Raw genomic sequence first — 27,975 nt, 5'->3', positions numbered from 1 at the left:
GAGAGAGGCAGAGACACAAGCAGAGGGAGAAGCAGGCTCCATGGGGGGAGCCCGATGTGGGACTTGATCCTAGGACTCCAGGATCACTCCCTGGGCCAAAGGCCGACACTCAACCACTGAACCACCCAGGCGTCTCCACCTGTAAGAAATTATTGATCATCAACATAAAACAAATTTGGCAATGTCACCCAGGTGTCCTGTGAGTAGTAAATATTTGATTTAAATCCTACTAAAATTATAACTTTGAGGAAAGTGAGAGGACAGTTCTCCATTATCTATTCTATCTCCTGGGTATTTCTCATAAAAGATAACATCTAGCAATAATCTTAATAATGTAAGTAGAATTAATATTAGGTGCTCTGAACTATTTTTAACAGAGAGCAACATAAACATGGTAAATTCTTTGTAAAGATAACCTAAATCCCATCTAAATAAATTAAACAAAAATCAAATGAATCTTTTGATGAGCTATGTGACTAGATCTGTAAAGTGGTTTTATTTGATTCTGCCCTCATTTTTTTTTCAGAGTAGGACAACCTTGTCAGATTCTTTATACTGACCTTAGACTGTTTTCCTCTGAGACTTCTGTCTTGCATTTCAGCACTAAGTAGTTTGTTAGAATTTTTATGACTCCTCGAAAAAGACTCTGAGAACATTTTCCAGTAATGAATATTGGGTCATCTTCGACAACCTTGAAACAAATGGGGAATAATATTAAAGTACACTTGCCATTTTTATGTTTTTCAAGTGCTTAAAAATCTTTAGAACACAAATATTGATTCAGTATAATAACTTCTTAATTTTGTTATTGACCCATTTCATATGTATAAGACTTGTTAACTTTCTTTTTAACTTATATTTCAGTATATCTGGTCATGCAGGACAATTCTTGTTTTTCCACAAAGATCACAGAATTACTGAAAATTGTAATTTTCACTGATTATGTATAAAATACAATAAATCAGGTTTATCTGCTTCTGGGTATGTTATTTCTAGCATTATTTTTAACATAGATATCTTGCAAGTTTAACATATGTCTTAAATAGCTTGGACACAGGTTACTTGATATTTATCAACCACATATAATCTGTGACTCTTGTGAGTATGTTTCATTCTAGTGGTTTTTAAATAAAATATCACTTATTCATAGGTATGTTCTTCTCTTAGTTTCTTATTAACAAAATAATACATATAAGTTGTGAAGAATTTGGAAAACATTATGGAAGCTCTCTTACTGAGTTCTCCTTAACTGGTTGTCAAGAGTAACTCTCATGTTGTGAGACCAATTTCCAACGTGGGCAGAGGCAGGGGTTTCCCTCACCGCCAGCAAGCAATTTATAGGCATCAACAAGGTATCCAAGAACTCAGTTCTGTCCCTGTTTACCCAGAGATAGCATCAGATTCCATAGGTTAAAGGTTCAGCCCTCTGAGATCACCTCCACCCCTGCCTCTTCAGATGCCAATCACAAGTCCAGGTTGCTACCTGTGCTCCTAACAGATCAGCTACAGATTGGAGGTTCCAACAATATTCTCCTTGGACTTCAGATGCCAAAGTCCAGGTTGCTACCTGCACTTCCAACTAACTGGCTATAAATCAGAGGTGTCCATCATTCCCTCTTTGGGTTTAATTTGTTTGCTAGAGCAGCTCACACAATTCAGAGAAGCATTTACTTACTAGATCACCAGTGTATTATGAAAGGATATAACTCAGGAACAGTCAAATGAAAGAGATGATTAGAGCAAGGTATGGGGAAAGGTCACAGAGTTTCTACGTGCTCTCTAGGCACACTTCTCTCCAAGAACTTCCACGTGTTCACCAACCCCAAAGCTCTCCAAGCCCAATCCTTTTGGAGAACTTTTTGGAGCCTTCATTATAATTGGCATGGTTGATTAAATCATAGGCCAATATATTGGCCAGGGATTCAATCTCCAGTGCCTCTGTTCTCCACGGGTTAGGGAATGAGACTGAAAGTTTTAATCCTCTAATAACTTGGTTGGTTCTTCTGTCATTTGGCTCCCAGCCTTCAGTACATTCCAAAAGTTACCTCATTAGTCTAACAAAAGACACCTTTGCTGCTCATCTGGAATGACCAAATATATATTTCTTATAAATCACAACATTGCAGAACCAAGTCTCCATTGTGTCTATAAAATGCTGAATACTACAGGCTAGTAGGCTCCAAGACTCTGGTTTACCAGAGTTTGCTGAATATGGGTTTTTCTCAAAGTTGTGGATGCTGGTTACTTAATATTGCAATTACACAATGTAATTCGATATTAGATAAAACAATGATATATAGCTGTTGGAAGATATTTTTTCATAAAAATTTAAAAAATTTAAAGATTTTATTTATTTGAGAGAAAGAGAGATAGAGAGAGCATGAGCAGGGGGGAGAGGGAGAAGCAGTCTCCCCTCTGAGCAGGGAGCCTGATGTGGAGCTCAATCCCAGCACTCTGGGATCATGACTTGAGCCAAAGGCAGACACTTAATTGACTGAGCCACCCAGGCACCCTCATAAAATTTAAATTGAATACTATGGAAATAAAATAAGTGATAGAAATGTTTTAGAAAATAAATTGTTATGGGATGTCTGGGTGGCTCAGCGGTTGAGCATCTGCCTTTGGCTGAGGGCATGATCCTGAGGTCCTGGGATTTAACCCTGCATCCGGCTCCTTGCAAGAAGCCTGCTTCTCCCTCTGCCTGTGTCTCTGCATCTCTCTGTCTCTCATGAATAAATAAATAAAGTCTTTTAAGAAAAATGAAAAGAAAATAAATTGCTGATAAAACTGGTATGGGTGATGCAATCATAAAACATCAGCAGGAAAATTATAAAAATCTCTAAGGATCCTCAACTCAAATTGTTAAACAGATGTCTGTAAATTCTTGCTACATATAAGAGAAAGAAAAACTTGAAATCACAAACAGAAAACAAATTTGGCAATGTCGAATCAGTTCTTAATGGTTACCTTTGCAATATTTTGTTTGATTTTCTTTTCTTTTCTTTCTTTTTTTTTAACCCTGGTAATAAATATATCTGAACAAAAGCAGGCTTAGTTATAATGACAACAATAGAAAATCTTCTTTGATGTTGAGCATAAACGTGTTGAAATACTAATCTCAATAAATGATTATCAAAACAGTTATAAAGAATTTTTGACATATGAAATAAATTAATGTTGTAATAGCAATAATTATTTAGGTGGTGAAAGCCAGTGTTACTGAATGGTTGCATAATGATTTTATTTACATTGCATTTATTTCTCTTACTATGAGAAACTATTGTCCTAGTAAGATGGCCAACCTCCATAACATACATGTTGCTTGTGCTAAATTATAGTTCATAAAAGTATAGGGATACAAATATGGCATTTTCAAAAAATATTTTCCCAAAAGGATCAAATTAGGATGCTTCTGCCAAAGTATATTTGTGTTTCTGTGTCATTTTAAAATAAATTTTTAAGAAAATTCTGTGACCAGCGGTGTATGAAGTACACTGTACTGAAATATATGTCATACCAGAAGATAGAAGCTCTGCTTAAGCTGCCTTCCACTAAGCCATTTATTTAACAAACATTCTTTGAGTGTAATGTGTCCATCAGGCTCTGCTCAAGGAACTGGTAACAAAAGAATCAATAAGAAACGGTAAATTGCTGCTCTCAAGAAGTCACGTGTATTCCAAGTGAAAGATCGCATTCTGCTGCTTGCATGTATAAATAAGAGTGCTTTTAATAACAGTGCAAAGGAAAAAGCAGAAAAAAAAGCAACACGACAAAATCAGAATTCAGCTTTCAATCTATAGATTTATCATTGTTAGGCAGTCGGTTAGGCTGAGCCCAGAAAGATAAAGCAGATGCTGCCCACACCCTCGGTGCCACCGCCAAGGGTTAACAGCCACACCTTCAGAGCCCTCTCAAGGGTTAACAGAACAGGAGAGGCCTGGCCACAGAGCTGCCTCCAAAGCCATCAGGGGACTTCTAAGAGCTGAGCATGTGCACAATAGGTGCAACTTGCTCTTAAGTACCTTTAGGGTCACAAAGCTCATTAAAAGTCCATAAATATGAAATACATAAATAAATACAATTGTAACAGAAGGTATCATGGGTAGGCACATGCACAGAAGCCAAAATGTTATATAACCACCAGCTGTCACTCAAAAATGTCAATCAGAGCTAAATTTACAACAGTTTGTTTCATGTAAATTTACAAATTTGCAGAAAACAGGCTTAAAAGGATACAGTTAGAGCTTCTCCCGTGAGGTTGCTACTCTTGCTTGGGCAGTGGCACCCTTTCACCCTTGAAAGGTGATCTACTGATCTACTCAATAAACTCTTATCTCCCCATTCTAGTCTCAGATTCTCCAATTCTTTGATGGATCTGAGATGAGAATCAAGCGATCTGGGAACATCATCACTGATTTTCACATTGAAAGAAACCACCCACAATATATATCCATGTATTACCACTAATGAATATACTATTTTCAATTACTCCTCTTTTAGCTGTGTGTGTGTGTGTGTGTGTGTGTGTGTGAAATCTTTGTGATCCTATCACCCTTGAAACCTTGTCCAAAGCCTAGTTTTGTCTTATTTTGCTTTTAATATATATAGGAAATAACCAAATATTCAGTGTTTATTTTTTCATTACATTCAATTGAAAAAAGCTAAGGAATATGCTTGAAAATGTGCCACATACTTTATTTACTCAGTACCAAAGCAGGATGTTCTCTACTCAAAATTTATACTCTTTACTTAGGTTACTTTATACTCTTAAATATTTATGCCCTTATTTTAAAGTATTTAAGTTCAGCCAGGCAAATAAATTTTAACACAGTGAGGGGCATATGTTCCTAAGTGTTTATGTTAAAATCATCTTTCCAAACTGTATCTATGGCTTGGAATCATGGATAAAATTAAGAAAATTAAAATGTGTTTAGAGAATGGGCATCTCATATTTCATATTACTACTCACCAGAGTACAAGTTAGATTTACCTCTATATTTTGGAAATACTAAAATGTTTCATTATTTTGATAATGTTAAATGTAAATCCCAATTATTGCACATGCAAGGTTTATGAGACTTTGGGATACAATGAGCCACATTTATTATTTAAATGGCTAAAATTAAAGACCAGAGGAGACATTATGACACTCTGTCAATGTTTTTTACCATTACTATTGTTTTTGGCTTTTACCATATTTTATTGACAATATAAATTCGCTTACCGTTTTATTAGTTACATCATTATTAAAAAATTTGCTATCATATATTGCCTCACAGAATAATTTTTATCAGACATACTAATTTCTAAGTCCTGGATGATGATCCCTACCCCATTTTGGACATTGAAATTACTAAATCTACTATCATCTACTAATATCAGAAACAGCTTCAAAACAAACAAGCAGGATTAACATGGAAGATACAACCTATGTGTAGAAAGTATATCTTTCAGAATTAGGGGCTCTTAGGGTCAATGTTTGTGATCCCCATGAATTAAGGAGGAGTGCTGAAAGTCAGTCAGCTACAAAACAAAGGCACTCCTTTCCCTTCCCATATCAAAGTCCTCCCCATTCTCTCTCTGAAATATAATGAAAGCTCAATCACAGAGTTCAGCCAACCCAACCCTTAACTTTGATATCTAGAAATTACCTGGAAGAGAACTTAAGAACCCTTAAATTCACTGTGCAAAAGTGCCTGGTGTGATTTTGGATGCACTGAGGCACAAAGGAAGAGACGATTAATACCATGTTAACTGAGAAATCACAGAAAAAAATGAAGGGGGCAGTGACAGCTGAGATCTCTCCTTATGGAATTCTTGCCCGGCTGTTCTGCTGCTAACCGAGTTGACTGCGTGGCCTAGCCAGGTTTCTGTTATTTATGTTCTGTGTCCAAAACGCAGATTAAAAGAATCAGGTGAACGTATCATGTTTATCTGATAAAATATCAGAATAGTTTTCTATATTTAGATAGCTAACCCAGAGCTTCCTGTGAGAGCTCTGGGGAACAATGGAAGCATTATGGGAAAGACCACAGAAAAATAATCACCCTCCCATCAGAGAAAAGGGCCTTCTGGGTGGGTATTTTGGAATGCACAAATGCTACAAAATATGTAGATTATTCTATCCTTTCAACTATAATAAAATTGTAATGGATCGAGAATGTTTTAATAGGCTTAGGTTACTTTTCTCACACCAATATAATTTAATGTGATATTTTTGAGAAAATTATTTAGATTTCCCTTCCCAGGAGTAAAATTTTATTTTACTTTATTTTGCAAACAATTTAATTGTTAATGAAGTTCAATATTATGATATTGATATAATGATTGTAATTCAAACTATTTTCGTTTATAAGACAGGAGTACAACTTACTCTTGAGAAATTTAAAAAATTAAGCCAGTTAAATCTCTCAATTTCAGAAAAAAATAATTTTAAATATAATGATTCAATTATTTTATTAGCAAGATTCTTTATATCTCTCAGAAAAATAAGTGACAAAACTCATCCTTTGGAGTAAAGTTAGTTATTACACAAACAGCGATAGAAAGCAGTCAAGGACCAAAAGGTAAAGTACTACAGTTACTGTATTGAAGTTAAATAAAGCTAAAAGCAGAAAAAAAATGATATTAAATAAAAGCTGTCTTAAAGATCTATCTATCTATCTTTATTTCTCTCTGGCAGATATTTGAAAAGCTTTGTTTGGTGCATGAAATTTTATCAATACGGCAGTCCATGTGTGTGGATGTGGTGTGGGTGTATGTTGTGAATGTGAGTATGTGTGTTGCAAATGCATTGTGCACCATGGACGGTTTAAATTTTTCATCAGCTATGATATTTGTTGTTTTTTCCTTTGGATTTCTGGCATTCAGTATTTTATTGATTATTTATTTTTATGTTCTCTCCATTTCCCCCTTGGAGAATGGGACCTGCATTCTGTTACTATGGAAAGATATGATAGATTTGATTTTGTTTCATCCTTAGAGCTGACCTTCCTTCTCTATCATTTTACTGTTTCTTTTAATGATCCTATCCCAATGATCACTCTTCCAATTGAGCTCATTTTCTTTCCTAAATTCATGTTCTTGACTCTTTCCAACCCTTCACACCTGCCTAGACTTATTTTTATGCCAGATTTGCCATTGCCCACTATAATTCAGAGGTTCTTAATATAAAAGACTGAGAAATGTAGAAAATACTAGTATATGTATATTTAAATTATGGTATATTCCTAAACTGAGGTTTAATCCCTTAAAATATGTCCTCAGCTGTCATATATATACATATATATGATATACATCCCATATATATATATATATAATAGAATTTTATCATATGTCAGTCCATGTGTGTGGATGGACTGCCATATATATATATATACGTTTTTGGAGAAGCAATGATCACAGAAGTTCAATGATATAAAACCATTAAAAATAATATAAACAGATCTCTTTTTTTATTTTTTTAAATTTATTTATGATAGTCTCACAGAGAGAGAGAGAGAGAGGCAGAGACACAGGCAGAGGGAGAAGCAGGCTCCATGCACCGGGAGCCCGACGTGGGACTCGATCCCGGGTCTCCAGGATCGCGTCCTGGGCCAAAGGCAGGTGCCAAACCGCTGCGCCACCCAGGGATCCCTATAAACAGATCTCTAAAGAGATGAAGGATGATCTGAGGCTTCAATAGGAAAATCTTCAGAAGTCTATCATAAGAACAAAACCAAACAAGCCAAGAAGTACTAGGAAATAAGGTAAATAGGTGCGGTTAAATGTCTGAATTTAGCCAAACTTCTTAACAGGGGGTGGAAAATAAAATAGTTTGTAGTATTTTCTTAAATAGATCAATATTTGTTAGACACCTTTATAATAACTTAATTAGTTATGTAACTTCTAAGTCTCTTATTTGATAATTAGTTTATGAATTAATAGCAATATTTTGCTGCACTTTAGCCACCGTATTATTTTTTCTGTCCTTCGTGCTTTATTTGTCTTATATCTTCTGCAATATGGATTGCTTCTTTTTTGATGTGAGGACAATGAGTGTGTGTGTGTGTGTGTGTGTGTGTGTGTAGCTGTGCCTATGTGTACATGCATGCACACATACATGCATATGGTTTCTTTTCATTTATCGTTATTCTTTTTCTAGAGTTAACCATTATGTCACCTATATACTATATTTATTCCAACCAGCCAAAAACAGGAGAAACAGGAAGGAGAAAGGTATGATTTCTCTCTAACACACTTGCCCTAAGTTTTACTCACCTCTCTCATCTCTACCCCATTGTCCAAACCTTAGTTATATTTTCACACTTATGCAAAGGGACAGTGGGATTTAGCTTCTACCTTGTAATCATGTGCTCAGCTATAATTTTGAGGTACAATTACTGAGAACAAAGGGAGAAAACATTAGAAAGCAGTAAACTAGCAGTCTGTCACCACGGTCACACGTGTTTTATAATGCAGAAGTTAGATAACGTGCTTTTAATTTAATCACTAAGGTTTTCACAAACATTCCTAAATTTGTAGTCATTCAAAGATCTCAGTATAAAACAAAACAACAATCTTTAATCCTTCTGACAAAAAGCATTTTGTCTGGAGCGCCTGGGTGGCTCAGTTGGTCTTGATTTTAGCTCAGGTTAGGATCTCAGGGCCATGAGATGGAGACTCGTATCCAGCTTCATGCTGGGTGTGGAGCCTGCTTAGGATTCTCTCTCTCCCTATCCCTCTGCACACCCTCCCCCAGCTCTCTCTCTCTCTCTCTCTCTCTCTCTCAAAATAAAATAAATAAAAAATAAAAATAAATAAAAATAGAAAGACATCTTTATTGCTTTCCTTTCCTTTCCTTATTAACCCCTTTCAGCTTTCCAATTTGTCTTTATCTATTGTCTATCTATCTATAAATCTACTTCTTTTTATTTCTGTCTTTCCTGTGTTATTTTGACAATAGGTTATACCTCCTTCAGTAGCAGATACCTGGTGGCTTAGGTAGATGTCAATCTAAGCCAAGGGAGGCATTGGAAATCAAACGTTATGGCTAAAGATAGGAATAAACAACCCCAAGTAGGTATTTGTGTTTCTCAAAAATGTGTGCAGGTCACTTTTGTCCTCAGTGGGATCAGAGCAAGAGTGGTGTCTCTGAGTTTGATTGAGGGCCCCCTCCTACAATACTAAAAAGCTTTAGTATTTTTTAATACTAACAAAATAATAGTATTTTTTTTCTGAATTCTCTTATAATGGTCTAAAGTGTCTCATTGAGCATTGCCCCAGAGGCTCTTATACCTGAACATTTGTATTTTCAAATGCTTGACAACATTTGAAATGATCACGACTCAACTCTTTTTTGGTGAAAGTTATAGAAATATTAAATAATTTTCTTTAGGAATTTATTTTACCAAACCAACTTGATGTTAGTGTTCTACAGGCAATTGTTCTTAAAATACATTGAAAGCATTCATTATTATCTCTCCTATTCATTTTTGATCACTGATTTGTTTCCTTGAACGTTCCCACACTTTTCACAAGTCCAAGTGTTGGTTGTCTACATTAAATGCCATGTTAATGGCACACATTTGTATAATCTTCAGGCCTTCAGAGTGCTAATCTAATCATAAAGTCTTGACTTATATATTTGATTATTAGTTCTGATAATTAATTTATACTTAAGTTTCCATGTTCTTTTTAAATCATAACTTGAATTTTTATGGTTAATTTTCTATGTATGCTCATTTCTCTCATATTTTTCACTTTTTTTAAGATTCTGGACATGCTTTGTAAGTCTATTTTATGTACTGTTAATTTGGTGTCTTTAGTGTAAATCTACTTTTTACTCTTCCCACTGAACATCTTATTTGGCAATTATTTCTCTTTGAGTGTCATACTTTTCATATCTATTCTGTCCTTATTTAATGCAATTAAAGTTTTCTTTTATATTTCCAAGAATAAGAAACAAATGTGTTCTACATTTTCTTTTGTGTCATGAACTGAATTCATTTCAGGAAGGATTTTCTTCTGGGTCATTACCATTTTACTTCTCTTCCCTATGTCTCATAATGCCTTTTCATATATTCAATTGACATTTTCTCTTAACTCCTGTTAGAACCTGATTTGTTGATATGTGTCATACCATGACAATGGCTGATGCATATTACTTTAAAGTCCTCCCCCTGGATCTTATTGCAAAGGAAAGGAATGATTCACTCCCGCTGTTGGAGGTGAGTAAGGATGCAGATATTCAAGTCCTTTTCCATAGCAGCAACTTGGATGCTGATAGAAGTCCCCAGCTGACTTGAAACCAGAGGGCAGAGCAACATATAAAGCAGTTAGCACATTGGTCCCCTTACTGTGGCATTTAGCAAATACTGGTTTCCTTAGTAACGCTGTGTGCCTTTTCAAATTGTTCAAATAAATTCAAAGGCCTACTCAAAAATAGGTAAAAATAAATTTCCATAGGCCTAGTATCATGGTTCAGAGAACAATGAGAAGTAGGACCGAGGTAATTCATGCTGCTCTCAGGTATATAGCTTATAGGATTTATAGCTGTGACTAAAAGGCTGAAAGGCAAAAAAGCACAAAGGAAGTCCTGGAGATTTTTTGCTATGTGGCTTCCCGTGTCAGTGTTAGCCAGAGGCACTTAAGGTCACAAGCCTGGAGAATTAGTTGTGCAGACTTCCAAGGCCAGAGTCCAAAGCACAAACTGTCAGTGGAAGCTGTTAAGGACTATTCTTAGTGTATTTTGGTCAAGCAAAATGACAGAGAGGGATGATTTTTAATTCTAACTTATCTGCATAAATACCTGCACAAATCTGAAATATGCTCTCTTCTTATTTTTCACTATGAAGACGTTAACTTGTTTTTCATTTCCAAAGAGATTAATGGCTGTATTATTTATAAATAAAATATGATGGAAAATCAAGAATGAACTCTCCTGCCAGAGATACAGTCACTCTTTCATGTTTCCTTCCAGAGGTAAAATATGTAGAAAATTTGTATTGTTGAGTTAACACCCAAATCCCTCATCCCAGGAACTGTATTTAAATAACAATAAGTATGGACTCCAGAGAAACAAGAGATTACTTGTGAAAAGTTGTCCTTGAGAGAAGAAGGTGAATAAACACATATGAAGAGTTTAAAATCCATAGTACCTGCAGAAGAGAAGATGTCATCAAAACCTGAGTTAGTCCCTAACATCACACCACATGGGACACCTTTCCTGTGCCCCTGAGGTGATCAACAGAGGGGGGGGCTGGCCGACTTAGGTTGGTTAGCCTCAGTTAAACACTGAGCTCTCCTACACAAGGACAGAAAAATGGTGTTTCAGAGAGAGATCCAGAGAATTCCTTTAAAGTACTTGTGGAGCTAAGATTGTGCAGAGTATTGATGTTCCTTGAAATCTACTGATCCCAGCAAGGAGGACACCATTTGGATGATCAGTAGGATGGTGTTATGTTAAATTTCAATCCAAAAGCAAGCCATGGGGCAGAGTCAAGGAGGAATAACAAGAATCTGGGGGAGACCTTGAAAACTGAATTAGGAAAAGTGTCAAATACATAATTGAAGATGCAGCTGAGAGCCCAGTGAAATGCCTAAGATCACTAGAGATAGGAAGCCATAATGGGAGAAAACTTACATATTTCTGCTAATTAGCTCTGTCACTCAGAGCAAAATTTTATATCCTACTCATGCATGCAATAGTTTTGCCCTGGTGGCATCTTAGCATAACATACAATGACTAACATTTATTACTTTGTCTTGATTTTTTTTAATGTATTTGAGGGGATCACCAAAAGATATGAAGAGTGGCAGATGAAAATATTATGAAATGTTTTTTAAAATATTTTATTTATTTGACAGAGAGGATGAGAGAGAGCACAAAAAGGGGGAGCAGCAGAGGGAGACAGAGAAGCAGGATTCCTGCTGAGCAGGGACCCCAATGTGGAGCTCGAATCCAGGACCCTGGTCTCATGACCTGAGCTGAAGGTAGACGTTTAACCAAGACAGAGCCACCCAAGTGCTTCAAAATTTTAAGAGAAGTGAAGAAAATTTCCCTGAATATCAAAATTACCTTTCTAACAAAGTGTGCTTGTTTGTTCAGCATTCAACTTACTTTAAAGGATGGGCTAGAGGCACATCATAGGCATAAATGTTTCATGGTAGAACAAATACTTCACAACTTGTCCACTGGGGGATAGGTATGAGAGTGCTTCCTGAGTAAAAATAATAATATAATTCCAATATGGTTAATAATAATACTTGCCACATCGCATGCTTTCAGGATTCTAAACTTTGTAATAGGCATTTAATAGGTATTCTTATATTAAGTTTCTAATGACTCTTTCGAAATAGTTATTATTACTCCTGTTTCATCCATGAGGAAAATGAAGGTCATAGAGGAGAAATGATTGCTCTGGGTAACTAAGCTTATAGGTAATAGAGCTGGGGTTTTGAAGGCGTGTTTCCGAATCTAAAGCCCGGGATTTCTCTACCACAATATAGAAGCCTACTTAGGGAGTCATCTTAAGTCTTCCAAATCTGAGGTAAGCCATAAAGTTTGTCCAAAGATTTTCTTTTTTTTTTATATCTGTGGTATCCAGGATACCCAAGAACACAATGGAAAGTTTGACAGATGAATCAGCATCTTAGCGAAGCTGAGAGAATCATAAACACCTCTCACATCGCATGTCAAAAAACACCGATCCAAACCATCTGGAAAACGGTTTAGCTGTACCTTCAGGGCCATACTTGGTAAGCTTTCCTTTAGGACCTCTTTCCCGTGCCACATTCACTTGGGAGGGATCAGGCAATGGATGAATAATAGTGGTAACTCCAAATTTAAGCTAGATCTGAGCAGGTAACACAAGTGATATAGAAACTATGGGAAAAGGTTTGTGTAATTAGTATCACAGGAATCATCACATCTGCACCGAAGGCCACTCGATCATTTGTTCCTGACACTTTTCTTTTTTCAGGAAAAAATCTCCTAACACATGGAACTGGACTGAAATCAAGCACATGGAAACAAGACAAATAAAAGGAACAACAAAAATAACAAAAAGCAAAAAGAGGGGGAAAGGCACAAATCCCCCCTGACTTATGCAGAAGGAAAGTTCCAGAGGACATTGCCTTAACCATTTGCAGGAAATAGAAAGGCAAAGCTGCCTCAAAGGAGGGATGTGGAATCAGAGGTGAGCAAAGCAGCAGCCGTGCAAGGCCAATATGACCACCAACGTTACCTTTGTCGCACTACTACTTTCACTGGGACTTAGCTTCACTGCAGCCAGGAAGCTAATGAAAACAGGCCTGCCAACAGCTCCATTTTCTGACTGGGCTTTTTTGCGATTCAATTCTTTTAGATATTTCTTACTTCCATTATTTTTTATTTAACCACTGTTAATTCACCAATTTCAGTTTAATGAACCATTCCTGAGTAAATACATAAGTGAATTATTAAATCTCATCAGATTCTTTCTTCTCCTATAAAGTACTGAGTGAACAAATGCAATTTATTGATCTGTGGTTTGAATTCACAAAAGTTCCTATTGCATTAAACCAGAGTAAACTTGAGGGATGCATCAGTACAGGACTATTTTGGTGGAGGCAGTGGCTTCCAAATATTTAAATGATTTTTTTTCAGTTGGGTTAATTTTTTTCTTGTCTATAGATATAACTCAAAAATGACCCATGACATTTCTGATCATTTATAGGTAATATATTCCCATTTTCTCATAAAAGATGCTTATAAAAATATATAAATTCAGTATTTAAAATGCTCAGACTTAAGAATTCCAGTTTCAGGGCAGTGGTACAGAGCTTGTAGGAATATCACTTCTACCCTTAAATAAAGAAAAAAAGCTGAAAAAAAAACACAAATACTAACAACTTTTCTTGCATGTGTTAGAGAAATGAGGTTTTAGGGGAACCAATTAATCTGAAGTCTGGAGAAAGACATGCTATGAGAAACAGAACCTGATCTTAAACAGTAAAACTCATGATATATATATGTGTGTGTATATATGTGTATGTGTGTGTATATATATATATATATATATATATAATATGTGTATACACACATATATATAGTATTTATTATATATATATTTGGCACTAAAATATTCACATGCTCCTTTTTAAAATTATAAAATTCTCATTGATTGATAAATCTATTGAAACTGAAAAAATTTTATTAAACTTTAACACAATTCTTTGCTTCTTTTCAGACTCATCATTTACAAATAAAATAAATCCAGATGAGTAGAAGCTTCTTTCCACTACTTACAACCTTATATATCTGTTAAGGTTTTGATTTTCACAATCTTCTTTTCTATGTGGTTAGACAATTTACCAATTTCCTAGAATCAATGTCTTTGATAAAAAAAAAAAAAAAAACAAAAACAAAAACAAAAAAAAAACACTTTCCATTGCCTTGAATACCCATTGAAACATTTCTGCTACTATTATTTCTAGCATAGTCTTAATCACCCATTTTAACTATAATTCGTCTTCAAAATATTAACTGCTTCACAGAGCACACTGGGAGGTAGATATTTGGTAATTGTTTGCCACACAAAGTATCTTAGCAAACCAAAAATACTCATAAGCACACACGATATGCTGTCCTACATCCTCCCATATTTCCTCCTCATCTTTTAGAATTGGCAAAATGAATGTATCCATCCATATGATCCATAAGAATGAGCATTCTGTAACATCACAAAGAAACAAATGTACATACACAAACATAATCAATTACTTAGTGACCAAAATGTCAGTATTCTAGCTTACTTAGAAAATATCAAAATCAGTTATCAAAATCATATCCACAAATTACCTCTATTTAATGTTAGTGTGAGATCTGAAAGTAACTAAGGGTCTTCGAAATTACATTTAAGCTCAATGCTTCTGAGACATTTATTCTTTATATAAAATGTGTTCATAATTACACATTCATTTAATTCAATAAAATTTAATCATTTCAACATCATAAATAAGTAGATATTATCTTATCTTAACTAACAGGCAAACCAATATACTAAGTTTAAAGACTCAACAGGTTAAGTAGTTTCTTAGTGAAAATACAGACTATTTTTTTAATTCTATATTATACTTTATTTTTTAAAGATTTTTTATTTATTTATCCATGAGAGAGAGAGAGAGAGAGAGAGTATGTGAGAGAGAGAGAGAAAGAGAAAGGGGCAGAGACACAGGCAGAGGGAGAAGCAGGCTCCATGCAGAGAGCACGACGTGGGACTCGATCCCAGGTCTCCAGGATCAGGCCCTGGGCCAAAGGTGGCGCTAAACTGCTGAGCCACCAGAGCTGCCCTATATTATACTTTATACAAAGAAAAAATAGTTATTCCCTTGAAAGAAAAAAATTATGAAATCAATCTGACTTGTCCAGAGTTTCAACTTTTCTCATATTTATTTGAATTCTTACATAAAGCTTCTTCTGAGCGAGTAGTTTCTGAAAGAAGCAATCTTTTAAAAGGCTATCACATTTAAAGAATTAGATGCTTGTTTTCTTTATTTTTTTAGATACTTGGTGGGGATTATTAGATTCATGAGGTACATAAAAATCTCTTTATGCTACTCAGAACATATCTTGTTACTTTTAGTAGTAATAATAATATTTAATACCTATGAAAGTGGGAAAATATTTCATACACAAAAAGTTAAAGGCTTTTCTGAATTGTAGGCATACAGAGTGCTTATAGTTTCATTTGTCCAACCTCATATATGGATCATAAGTAAATGCCAAATACAAAACTAATTGGATCAGATTGCTGAGAGCCGTTCTTACTTACAGATGGCAGAAAATATTTTCTTAATTGTCTGAGCTCCCCCCCCAAAATAGGCAAAATAATCAAAACTAGACTTATAAATTATATCTTCTATTGTTCCTTTTCCAACAAAAAATAGGCACTTAATATGTCAATAGAAATTGCCAAATTGTCCTAAAACCAGATTCCCACACGCTGCAGCCACTAATGAAGAAAAACGTATTGGCCTTGAACAAATCAGATTTTTACTTAGAGTTCCCTCAACATGCAATGAAGACCATCTCAATGTTTTGAGACAAGATAGACTCACTGGTCCCTATTGTAGAAAGAGAGCAAGAAGCATGACTTAGACAAAAGAGGGAAGGAGTAACAGACTTAACCAGAAACCGAACCAAAGACCAGGAAATTAGAATATCAGTAACAACAAAAGCAACAACAAAAACTAAAGAAATAGAATGTGAACAAGGGTAAAGTTTGGTCCTAGTTGGGAATCACTCTGAAAGCCAAGAAAATGTGCCTGAGCATCAATTGTCCATGAAGTGCACTTGGTTGGCTTCATCAGATAAATCCAACTGGAGGATTTCAGTATCTTGGTGGGTTCTGCAGAAGTATAAAATTATAATTTAAAAAAATTAAAACCCTAATTCTCATACAAATAGGGAATGACCATGACAAAGTTTAGAACTCAATAGTGAGGAAATAAGTAAAATCTCAAGCAAGGTTTTGAGAACATTTGAGAAACTGTATTTATAATCATAATTTTTAAATAGTTAAAAATGGATCAGTGGCCTACAGAACACTAAAACTATGGCCTTTGAAATTATCTTGTCAACTGCACAGAAATGAGCAAGTGGACATGTAATCTTTGTGGATGCTGAGTTTGAAGACAGGTGTATTCTAGAAATTTGAATAATCCTCTAGTGTGCCTGTGAAATAGGTCCTCAGTATGATAGATACTCCCTTTTTCCTTATTTGGTCATTGACATATTTTATTTTTAAAATAAAGTCATGTAAAAGCGATTCTTATTAGATCTAAAATTGTAACATGTTTCTCAATATGTTCATTTTCTTGTTCTGAAATTATCTTTCACTGTCACATTATTTAAGATTTCATCCTGATACACTAGTTACAAAAAAAACAAAACAAAACACACACACTATAATTGGTTTTAACCTCGTCCAATTTGAATTTTCAGACTTTTTAAATACAGAAGACCAATGTATGCTATTTAGGGAATAGAAGATAGTTATTGCAAAACCAATAAAAACAAAATTTAGGGGCACCTGGGTGGCTCAGTTGGTTAAACAACCAACTTTTCATATTGGCTCAGGTCATGATTTTATTGTTGTTTGATTGAATCCCATGTCTAGCTCTGTACTCAGCAGGGAGTTGCTTGAGATTCTTTCCCTCTGCCTCTCCCCCAACTCTCTCACTCTCTCAAATAAATAAGTGCATCTTTAAAATATTTTTTAAGGGATCCCTGGGTGGCCCAGTGGTTTAGCGCCTGCCTTTGGCCTAGGGCGCGATCCTGGAGACCCGGGATCGAGTCCCACATCGGGCTCCCGGTGCATGGAGCCTGCTTCTCCCTCTGCCTGTGTCTCTGCCTCTCTCTCTCTCTGTGTGACTATCATAAATAAATAAAAATTTAAAAAATAAATAAATAAAATATTTTTTAAAAATCCCCAAATTTAGTAGATTAGATAATAAAGAGGCAATACAAATAGAGTATTGAAGGATCACACAATTTGATATACACATAATCCACCAGAATTTTTTATATATGTATATATAACACATATACATATATAGAGAGATATGTAGATGCATATCTATGTAACATATACATCATATGCCTGCATCATATATATCTACATATATATCAAAAATTATATTATGTATATCAAAATTTGTATATATAAAAATGGATAGATCTGCATGACACATACATATATCATCATATATATGTACATAAAAATTTATATATGGCATATATAAAATGTATAAATTTATATTTTTAGTATACTTATACACATAAATTTATAGATAACTTTAGGTGTTTCATACTATTATTTATTAATCTTATTAGATTTTAACAATAATCTTCATTTTTTGTCATTTTATTTCATTCATATTATAAATTGAAAGTAGCCAAGAATATTCAACTATTCAAACACAATATGTTCATAAAATTATTTTTGCAATATCCTTTGTTCCCTCATTGATAACTTAAGGAGGTAGGTGTCTCTTTCTGTCATTTATGTCTAGTATGTTTAAGAAACAGAGAAAAGAAAATCCCTAGAGTTACCATCAGTAATGAGCATTTGACATGTTTCACATATCAGTTTCATTATTTTGTCAAGAACATTATTCTAAAAACAATGGAATCCTGAAGAAAATCTCTTTCCTTTTTGAGGAGAATAGATTCTGAAACTAAAAGAGCATACAAAGAAGGAATCCTAATCTTTATTTTTTATTTTTAGAAGCAATTGTGTTTCCTTATCTTAAACTTACACACATAGAGGAATGTGCTTAAAAGAAGAATTGTCCATTTTTCTTGAGGGTCATTTCCATATTTGCACTACCCTCCTTTTACTCTTCCTATTCTTTTTAGGAGAATTGAATAAACTGGAAGTCAAATTAAGTAAAAAATAAGGGAATTTTGTCTATCAACTTCCTACTTGTATTTTTTATCATCCTTGCTTGCATTTCAAATCAGACACTTCCATGATTATGTCTTAAGAATAATAGGGAATTTGCTTTGGACTGTATATTGAACAGTAAATACCAGTTTAGATGAAGGAGGAGATAGGAGGACTAAAATTACTTGTCAGGCTTTTCTGCCTTGGTGGAATTCCAAGAAAGATGGAGAGGGGGTGAGCTGGAAAGAACATTTTATATTTGATTAATAACAAATTGTTCTTTGAAGATTTTATGAAGTTCAAAAATAAGAAGAAATAAAATGAACCAGGTTAAATAGAGGTTTACAAGTTCTCCGAAGGTTTGGTGGAAAATTGCCTTTTCTAAGCAACATTGAGACTTTTTGTATCATGTTGCAGAAACCTCATTAGGCAAGAAATTCTTAGAATCTCTTTTTGGTTTATACCAATTAGCTGTTTGTCTGCAGCCTTACTTTTTGTAGCAATTAACTTTGTGGAAAAATTGTCTGTTAAATTATCTTCAGATAATATTCACAAAACTATCCTCGATTGTTTTCCTATAACTAAGCCTTTGTTATTGCTTTGGCCCTTGTGTTGTTGTTGTTACAAAATAATTTTTCCATGTCAAAAGGCCAATTTCCCATTGTTGCTGAAGTAAATCAGCATCTAGAAGGACGGGATTATAAATGCCTTATATATGCATTTCCCTCCCTCTGGTGGGTTAGCTGGGAAAGACAATAAAGCCGTCTGACTGCCACAAATTATCCTATGACTTGTCATTTAAATACCATTCTCTATGAATGCCTGATTTCAGAGAAGAAGGGAATCAAATCATGTTCTTTTGAACACTGACAATTTAATTCATATTCATGAGTTCTCAAAAAGATTTCCAGGTTATTAAGATAGATTGAGCCAGATTCTTCCAAAGAAAAGGGACACACCTTCTAATCATTGAGACATTCAGATACAAAAGAATGTTGTCTATCCATATCCATATTTTGAGTTTATACCTATGAGTTTATACATATCTACATGCAGCCAACTACGTGTATCTACTAGAGTTGACTCTGAAATTTTTCTCCACACTATGCCAGATTCTTTTCCTCTCACTTCTTTTGCTAGGATGATTCTCAGAAAAGGGAACAGCTAATATCACCTTGGAACAGAGTAAGACATGATGGAAGGAAATTTCCTTCCCGGTAGGGAACAATGAAAAGCTTACTAATTCACTACAGTGGATTGGAAAAGGAGAGGAGGATGGAAGCAGGGTTATGTGATAAGATGCCTCAGTCTTTCTTTACTATCTTGAAAATCAACCTTGGGCAGCAAGCATAGAGCTAGGCCACATCTAGAAAAATATAACAATGCAACTGTGTATATCAAATTGCTAGGCATGATTCTCAAACACATCTTGTGTGGCCAATCACTTGAAAACTCCAACATTGGATCAGAATCATGCACAGACAGAGGTGGACAAATGAATTGGGGGCCATGTTCTTGGTTACTATACCCTGCAGAAGGGTGAGAATTATTGGTGCTTGAAGTTCTTATTTCTTTGGTGAGGAAACAGAGATGCTGAAAGGATCAATCGACTAGCGGAGGATCAACACAACCATGAATACCTACAGTCTGAACAAAAACAACATAAGGGACAAAGACTTTCCAAAGTTAATAGGCATCTAGGATTATGCAGTTGATCAGGGGGATGTCTGAACCAGGCTCTGAAATCAAAGAAGATCTAGGCAGAAAGCATAATATTGAAAACTAGATAGTATGTGGGCCTTCTTCCTAAGATTATAAAAACCCCATCTTCCTGAATATCATCTTGCAGAAGAACACAGGGAAGCTGAGACAGTCTGTCTTTACTTTTCTGTTTAACAAAATGCTCTGAAGTTTCAAATGAGATAAAATGACAGATACTTTAATATATATTTCATGAAAAAAATGGGTTTTTATCTTAGCAATTTTATTCAAACCAAGATATTCCAAAGAGAAGATTGCAATTGGAAGAGATTTAAACTGAAAGAGACTAATGTACTGGCACATTTTAAAAGTCTCTTCTCTCCTCAATCATTATTCAGTAGAAGTAAGGCCATGTGGAACAGTAAATAAGTCATAGAAATGAATGGAGCTGCCTTCTTTCCCCACCTGAATGTAGTGGGTGTATATATGTCATCTCACTATATAAACATAATACATTTGAGAAGTTTGGGAATTTGTGTATATGGTGGAAGATAAGGGAAGAGATATATTTTATAGGAAGTTATTTGAAAAACTATTTTTTAAAAAATCTCTGAAAGGCAAATCATATGTTTCTTTTGTAGATAATTTTAAAAATTCAAAATTCATATAGAAAATAATTCATGGATATATTGTATTGTAATCTTATTGGAATAGTGCAGATGAAGAATAGTACTGTAATTCAGACAATTTTATAATTAGAGCCACAAAATTACTGTCATTTTGGTAGCCCTTCTCTATTCATATTTCAGGTAAATTTGAGCTCCTTTTACACAGCCAACAATTCTGCTTCAAGCTATTTTTTGGGATTTCCTTTGTGTCTTTGAAAGTACTTTTGCTGAGTATGAAAATGCACCCTGATACTAGTTCAGTTTCTCTGTGATAAATGGTGCTGGATGCTAGGGCTTTCTTTAAAAGTGATGTCAAAAGAGCAATGTCTCATCATCTGCAGATGAGACCAGTTTTATAGGTTACTCAACTACTTATCAGAAGACCTTGAGCTATATCTTGTGTCTCCTGACTACCAGTCAGTGTTTTTTTTTTTTTTTTACAACATACTATCCAGCCAATAAGTTCCTTAAATATAGTATTCAAGTTCAACCCAGGTTAGAACTTTAGAAGCATGGGCCTTACTCATCTCTGGGGTTGCCTGGGAAACTATCTCTCACTGTCGACCATTGGCTTCTGATGACAGAAGAAATTTGCCCAGAAATAACCCAAATATACTGGCATGCATGTTTCTTTTATTGAAGTTCAAGCTGATCTTTGCAAAGCTCCCAGTAGAGATGAACCAGAGGGGACACTTTGTCACTTGTCACGTTAGACTTCATAGGGCAGACGGTATAACAGGCTCTGTTAGTAGGTAGGAGAGTCTCCCATAGAAGGTTCTCTTCCCTTCCTCCGCTTGTGTCTCTGCTTCTCTTTCTGCGTAAATAAATAAAATCTTAAAAAAAAAAAAAAAGAAGGTTCTCTTCCCGAAACATTCTCTTTTCCACTGTCATCTCCACTTTCTTCTTGTACTCTTTCTAGCCTCTGCACCACTTCAATTTAGTGTTTTCTCTTCAATAGGAATAATCACCTCTCCCTGTATCAACAGAAGAAACTCTTAAGTTCCAAAATAGCTCCCCTAATAGAATGGTAGGGATCATGGATGTCTTAGTTTCACCCTCCACATGGAAATACGTAGAGTTGGGGCACCAGGGTGCCTCAGTTGGTTAAGTGTCTGCCTTCCGCTCCAGTCATGATCTCATGGTCCTGGGATCAAGCCCTATGTGGAGATCCCTGCTCAGTGGGGAAGCTATGGGAGATTCCCTCTCTCTTTCTCCTTTTGCCCCTCCCCACATCCCTTCCCTAGCTCATGCTGTCTCTCTCTCTCAAATAAATAAATTGAAAAATATTTTCTAAAGAAATAGTTTTCAAGCATTAGACTTAAGTATGAATAAAATTAAACAGATTTTTTTTTACTGTTACATATTAAACTGTTTACTTTCCTGCATATCCTTATGATACAGGTATGAACATTCACAAGTAATTACTTAGATATTTGATGCTACAAGTACCATAATATATTGTTCAATTGGAAGTTAAAAATGGTTAATGGTGTGTGTGTCCTTACTAAAAAGACCATCTTATCCATATAAAAGCGATTAAAGAGAGGCTAACAACAGAGAACTGTCTCATTGTTTTGGTTTTCTGTATGAATAATGATGCTGACAGCATTGGTGTTTCACATCTGACTGCCTTCATATTTCCAAGTCAGGGCAGTAGCAGTACCATCATTTATAATTTGAATTCTGAATACTATCACAGATATTGTTCAATAAACATAAAAAAGGATAATTTTCTGGACTTGAAATATAATATTGTTTCCTAAAATCTTGTCTTTACTCTTTAACATAATACTCTAAAGGTTCAAATGGAATAAAAAAAATAACTGTACTGGGATGTATTTTTCATGTCTAAATTTGCTTCAGTTTTTACCTTGAGGAATGTTAATATGGATTAATTTTAGTAATTAGACCACATTGTAATTGATATGTAATATTCTCTAGTCATATATACATAAAACAATAGTTAAAATAATAGTAAGAAAGAGCAACCAACTCAAAATGACTTAGGCAAAACCAAGCCAAAAAAAGTAAAGAACAACCACAACAAAAAAGACAATTTATTTATTGGCATAACTGGGCAGATTGTCTTTAGCTTGGCTGCGTATGCAGACGTAAGCAATGTAATCAGTACTCTATTAGTTTTATTGGTGCTTAGCTTTGACGATATGCTGGCAGAGTCAAGTCCAGTAGATATAGCTTCTTCCCAACAGAAACTCCAGATTTGTCCTGACTTTTACTGGCTCTCTTGGCTCTAGTGTCTGCATATTGATCATTGTAACTGGAGATGGCTAGGGCACCCAGGTTCCTAGAAACAGGGTAAGATATGGATTAAGAACAAGAAAATAAAAATTCCCAAAGAAAATTGAAATACTATAACAAGAGGAAAGGAGAACAGATGGTTGGAAGGAGCAAACATTATTACACTCATTCATTCATTTATTCAATGAACACTTATGTATCTGTAATGGGAAAGATGTGATTCCTGACACTGGGTACTAAGTCGTGACTAAAATAAGAAAGCCCCTTCCTTTTAAAAAATTTTTTAAAAGATTTTATTTATTTATTCATGATAGAGAGATGGGTGGGGTGGGGCAGAGACACAGGCTAGGGGAGAAGCAGGCTCCATGCAGGAAGCCCAACACGGGACTTGATCCTGGGACTCCAGGATCACGCCCTGGGCCAAAAGCAGGAGCTAAACCGCTGAGCTACCCATGGATCCCCAAGAAAGCCCCTTCTCTACAGAAATTTTCATTTGTGTAAGAGGATGGACAGTAAGCAAGCACTTGCTAACAATATAAGAGATAAGGCTAAAGGCCATGAAGAAAAGTAAGAGAATAGGGAGCAGTAGACACTGTTATGTTAAATAAAGTGCCCATTAAACAGTATTCAGAGAATCCATAACAATATTAAATTTAGGGTGTACTACTATTTTACTAGCTGTTAATTAAAATGACATAAATGTAAAGTATAAACCTATTCTCACTAGGCCTAAAAGAAATGTTTGAATACATGTGATTTATAATAATTTATATAGATTTTTCTGCATGCATGTGCACATACATATATTCCCATATATATGTATTATGCATGTGTGTGAAAGAGGATTTAATATGAGAGCCCGTGAAATAAAACTTTTACCATGAATTATCTTCAGTGTGAGATGTTTGTAATAAATCATCTATGGAAGCTAACTTGTCTTTAGCAGAGAAACTGGCCTTTGTATGTGCCAACCCTGTGACTTAGGCCAATGTGTTCTCCTAAAGAAGTAAGTTTTGAAAAGATTATTGATGAATTCACTTATATTAAAAGGAAAGTAAAATTATAATAAATTCATTTGTGAGCATATATAAAATATTTAAACTTACTGTGAGTTTTAATAGCTTACTTTAAAATATTTCAATATTTCGGGTCACATGGGTGGTTCAGTGGTTGAGCATCTGCCTTTGGCTCAGGTTGTGATCCCAGGGTCCTGGGATCCAGTCTCACATCTGGCTCTGGGAGCCTGCTTCTCTCCCTATCTCTATCTCTGCCTCTCTCTCTCTCTGTGTCGCTCATAAATAAATAAAAATCTTAATTTTTTTTCATTATTTCCAAATTGCTATAACGTTCTGGAAAAATTAATGATAAAAACTAACATACACATTTATGTAAGATCATACATTTTCCCTTTTCTTTTAAGTTCCAATATAATTTGACAGGGCACTTAGGCCTACTACATAGAAAATGCTCAAAAAGTATTTGTTGAATGACTGAACAGATATCTTATAAACTCCTGTTATATCATTCATGGGAAGGTATACAAACTTCTTTTGGAGTGGTACTTTTTGCTTTGATTTTTCATCCTAAAAGCCCTCGTAGGACAGTTTCAGCTTACTAAACAGTAGGTAATGCAACAAATGGTCAGAATAACATCCTAAAATGAGTTAAGGAAGTTTTCTGACACTACTTTGCTCCTGGGAGTAGCATTTTCATAGTTCTTTTTATGGAGCTAGAATACATTTTTGGTATTTAAATATTCCTATTAATTAATATTTATCAAGCACTTACTACATTGTCCTCAGTATTTTATATGCATTAAAATATAAAATCCTCATAAAACTTTAAGGAATGAAGAAGCCAACTTACCTAGAGGCTAAATAACAACACAGTTTGCACAGCTATTAGCTAAAGTCAGGTACAAAACCAGGCCTGTCAGCTTGAAAGGTGATGAAGAACCCATTTCCATGATGGTTTTCTCACATGACTGGCAGGTCCATGCTGGTTGTTGATTGGACATTCTGCTGAGGTTTTAAGTTGTCTTCCAAGTAAGCCTCTTCATGTGGCTGCTTTAGCTTGGGTCTTGGAAAAGAAAAACAGAAATTGCTATTTACCTTAACATTTTCATTGCATTCTATTGGTCAAGACAGTCACAAGCCCAGCTCAGATTCAAGAAGAAGAATTTTTGGAGTAATAGAATTTGAGGCCATCTTTAATCAGTGCAATCTGCCATCTGTCCATAAATTATTCCCATCCCTCCCATATTATCAACTCCCCAAATCCTCAAAACCTCACAGATTATAGCACTGAGGTCCAGGATCTCATTATCTAAATCAAATTCAGGTGCAGACTGCATGCCATGGGTGCTTCAGTTCTTCTGAATTTAAAGGTCTGTGAACTACAGGGAAAATGAACTAGCCCTGGTACATGCAACTTACAATGATGTGAATGAACCAGGAAGATAGACACCCAATTCAATTACAGGCAAAGAGAGAGGCATATTGCCATGACTCATCCATAGATTTAAAAATCTATCTGTACACATGCTGTCAGTTCCTCAGGGCATAGTCATTCTCCCTGGAAAAATGCTCTTGGTTCTGCTGTCTGTGAATTTGTCTTATACCCTTGAGTTACCTTTGAGTTACCTTTTCTAGGAGACTGGCATGTGAATGCAACTAAGTAGCTTTCAAACTGGCTTCCTTCCCATAAGAAATCAGAATTCCAAAGTTCTCTTCGTTTTGAACTGGTACTTATTTTCAGTGAAGTCTGCTATAATTTCTCTTAAAATGTTGTATTTTTCCTGTGTCTCAAATTAAAATTCACCCAATTCGACAAAATTCACAAGTACTAAACTTTTAAACCTGTCATAAGTTCAAGATAATAACTTGGTTTTGATCTTTGCCCTGAGACCATTTTCTACAAGGAGAAATCTCACTGCCTGAAGAGGTTGAGAATGAGAAAAAATTTACCTCCAGGCCTGGTACATCACATTTCTTTATAGTATCTCTACATTTGTTTGAAAACTGAACGGTTCTGTTTTGTATGGAACATTTCTGTATAGCTACAAGAAGCCAGTTGGTGCTCTAAAATTTTGCATGGAAATCACTTCACTCATAAATCATTAGGAGTCCTTTCTATCTTTCATATTATCAGACTATGGTGTTGCCAAACTTTCCACCAATACATAACATAAAGACCCCAATTAACTATTTCCTTACTTTCTTTCAAACCTTCAAGAGTCTCCTTGAGGTCTGTTAGGAGCCTGATCATCCCCCGTCCCTCCATCCTCAGCTCCATATCTGTTGAAAAGCCAATGCCACTGATTTTGACTAAGATTGGAAATCTGTTTTTGAATTCTGTGTAACTCAGTAAAATCTATTAATTAAGTAACTATTTGAAAATTTTAAGATATATATTTATGCATAAAATTCAATTTCCTGTTTGTGGTTGGTGGGAGAAATGATTCAATATGACTTGTCTACTGTATATTTAGCTCAGGGCTAGAAAAGCCTGAAGCCACCCAGGGCAACTTAATAATTTGGCATCCAGAAAAGTTGATCATTTTATACCATTCAAAACCATATTCACTCATTTTTTAAAAAACATTTTGTTTCATGGGAATTGGGGATAAGCTTTCTATTTAAAAATTCAATATGGAAATAGCTTCATATAACTTGCTTCAACTAGTCAAAGGAAGATCAATTGTTTTCTCTCTTTTTTGGTATATTATGTTTTTCACTTTAATTTAGATTTTTTCCCTCATTCAGTGTGAAATTTCACAAAGCGTGTCAGTAGAATAACACTTCAAAAAATCCTGAGAATATATTTTAGCTGTCTAGATTAACTCCTGAAAATAAAAGTCATATTATTATCTTAGTATAAAAATGTTCATTCAGATGTGTTTATATGTACACATGTGTCTGTTGGTTTTAGTAATTTTGAAGGCACTGCATTGACTCCCCAAAATTGAAATTACATTTGTTAAAATTGTATAATGTAATCTCCTCAGTTTTATCCCAACCATCAGCTACTTTAATCCTAGAACCATTTCCCAGTATTTTTTTATCTTCTTTTTTTTTTTTAATTTTTATTTATTTATGATAGTCACACAGAGAGAGAGAGAGAGGCAGAGACATAGGCAGAGGGAAAAGCAGGCTCCATGCACCAGGAGCCCGATGTAGGATTCGATTCCGGGTCTCCAGGATCGCACCCTGGGCCAAAGGCAGGCGCTAAACCGCTGCGCCACCCAGGGATCCCTTTTTTTTATCTTCTTTAAATTAGGACACACATTTGCATGATATCATAATTAAATGTCTCATAGCTCATTTTCTGGACTAGTCAAGAAAAGTTAAAACATTCTCAAGTTTGTTGAAATAAGCCCTGTTGTCTTGTAACACCTAGTAAAACAACCAAAACAAAATGGATTTTTCTTTATAATCCTATTATAGAATTGTAATATACTTTAATTTACATGGACTATTAAACCTTTGATTGAAGTGGAAAACTCTTGGAGTTAGAATACTAAGTTAACTGAATGCAGAATGAATGTTCTCTACATTTCAAAAGGCAATTATCCTACATGTTACCTCTTTTTATGATTGAAATAGACTTTCATTGCTCTCCTTTAAAATATATTTTTTTCACAGACAAGTTAAATCAAGTTACAACTCAAGCTTTTCTCAGAAAATTCTGCTACTCTAACAACTTGAGTTTTCAAACAAAATTAAAAAAAAAATGTTTAATGAAATTTCTGTCAGTGGAAGGACTCAAGATACACTAAGAGCAGAGAAATCCAAAACAAAAACACAATGAAATTTCCACTGCAATGGGAAAAATCAGACACACTGATACCCAAATGTCACAGAAGTGTGGAACCAGAATTTAAATAAAAATATGGAAAGAAAAAAAATTGTGGAACAACTGGATCTCTGAAATAAAAT

General features: G+C 34.9%; 1 long non-coding RNA gene across 3 annotated transcripts; it reads right to left on the bottom strand.

Moving 5' to 3' along the window:
- On the bottom strand, positions 1-25,657 carry LOC140611698 (uncharacterized). 3 transcript variants are annotated; one of them, XR_012012843.1, is made up of 7 exons: positions 25,474-25,657; positions 24,905-25,117; positions 21,303-23,084; positions 12,101-12,200; positions 3,518-3,615; positions 561-691; positions 1-139 (listed from the first exon to the last, which is right to left on the bottom strand). It is a non-coding gene; the product is annotated as an uncharacterized lncRNA (long non-coding RNA). The 3 variants fall into 3 exon arrangements; XR_012012842.1 differs by lacking the exon at positions 3,518-3,615; XR_012012844.1 differs by lacking the exons at positions 3,518-3,615; positions 12,101-12,200.
- Positions 25,658-27,975: the final 2,318 nt, after the last annotated feature.

The sequence above is a fragment of the Canis lupus genome, chromosome 20, assembly GCF_048164855.1.
Source record: "Canis lupus baileyi chromosome 20, mCanLup2.hap1, whole genome shotgun sequence".
NCBI lineage: Eukaryota > Metazoa > Chordata > Mammalia > Carnivora > Canidae > Canis > Canis lupus.
Note: the sequence above shows the minus strand (reverse complement) of the source record. Positions and strands in the feature narration are given on the sequence as shown.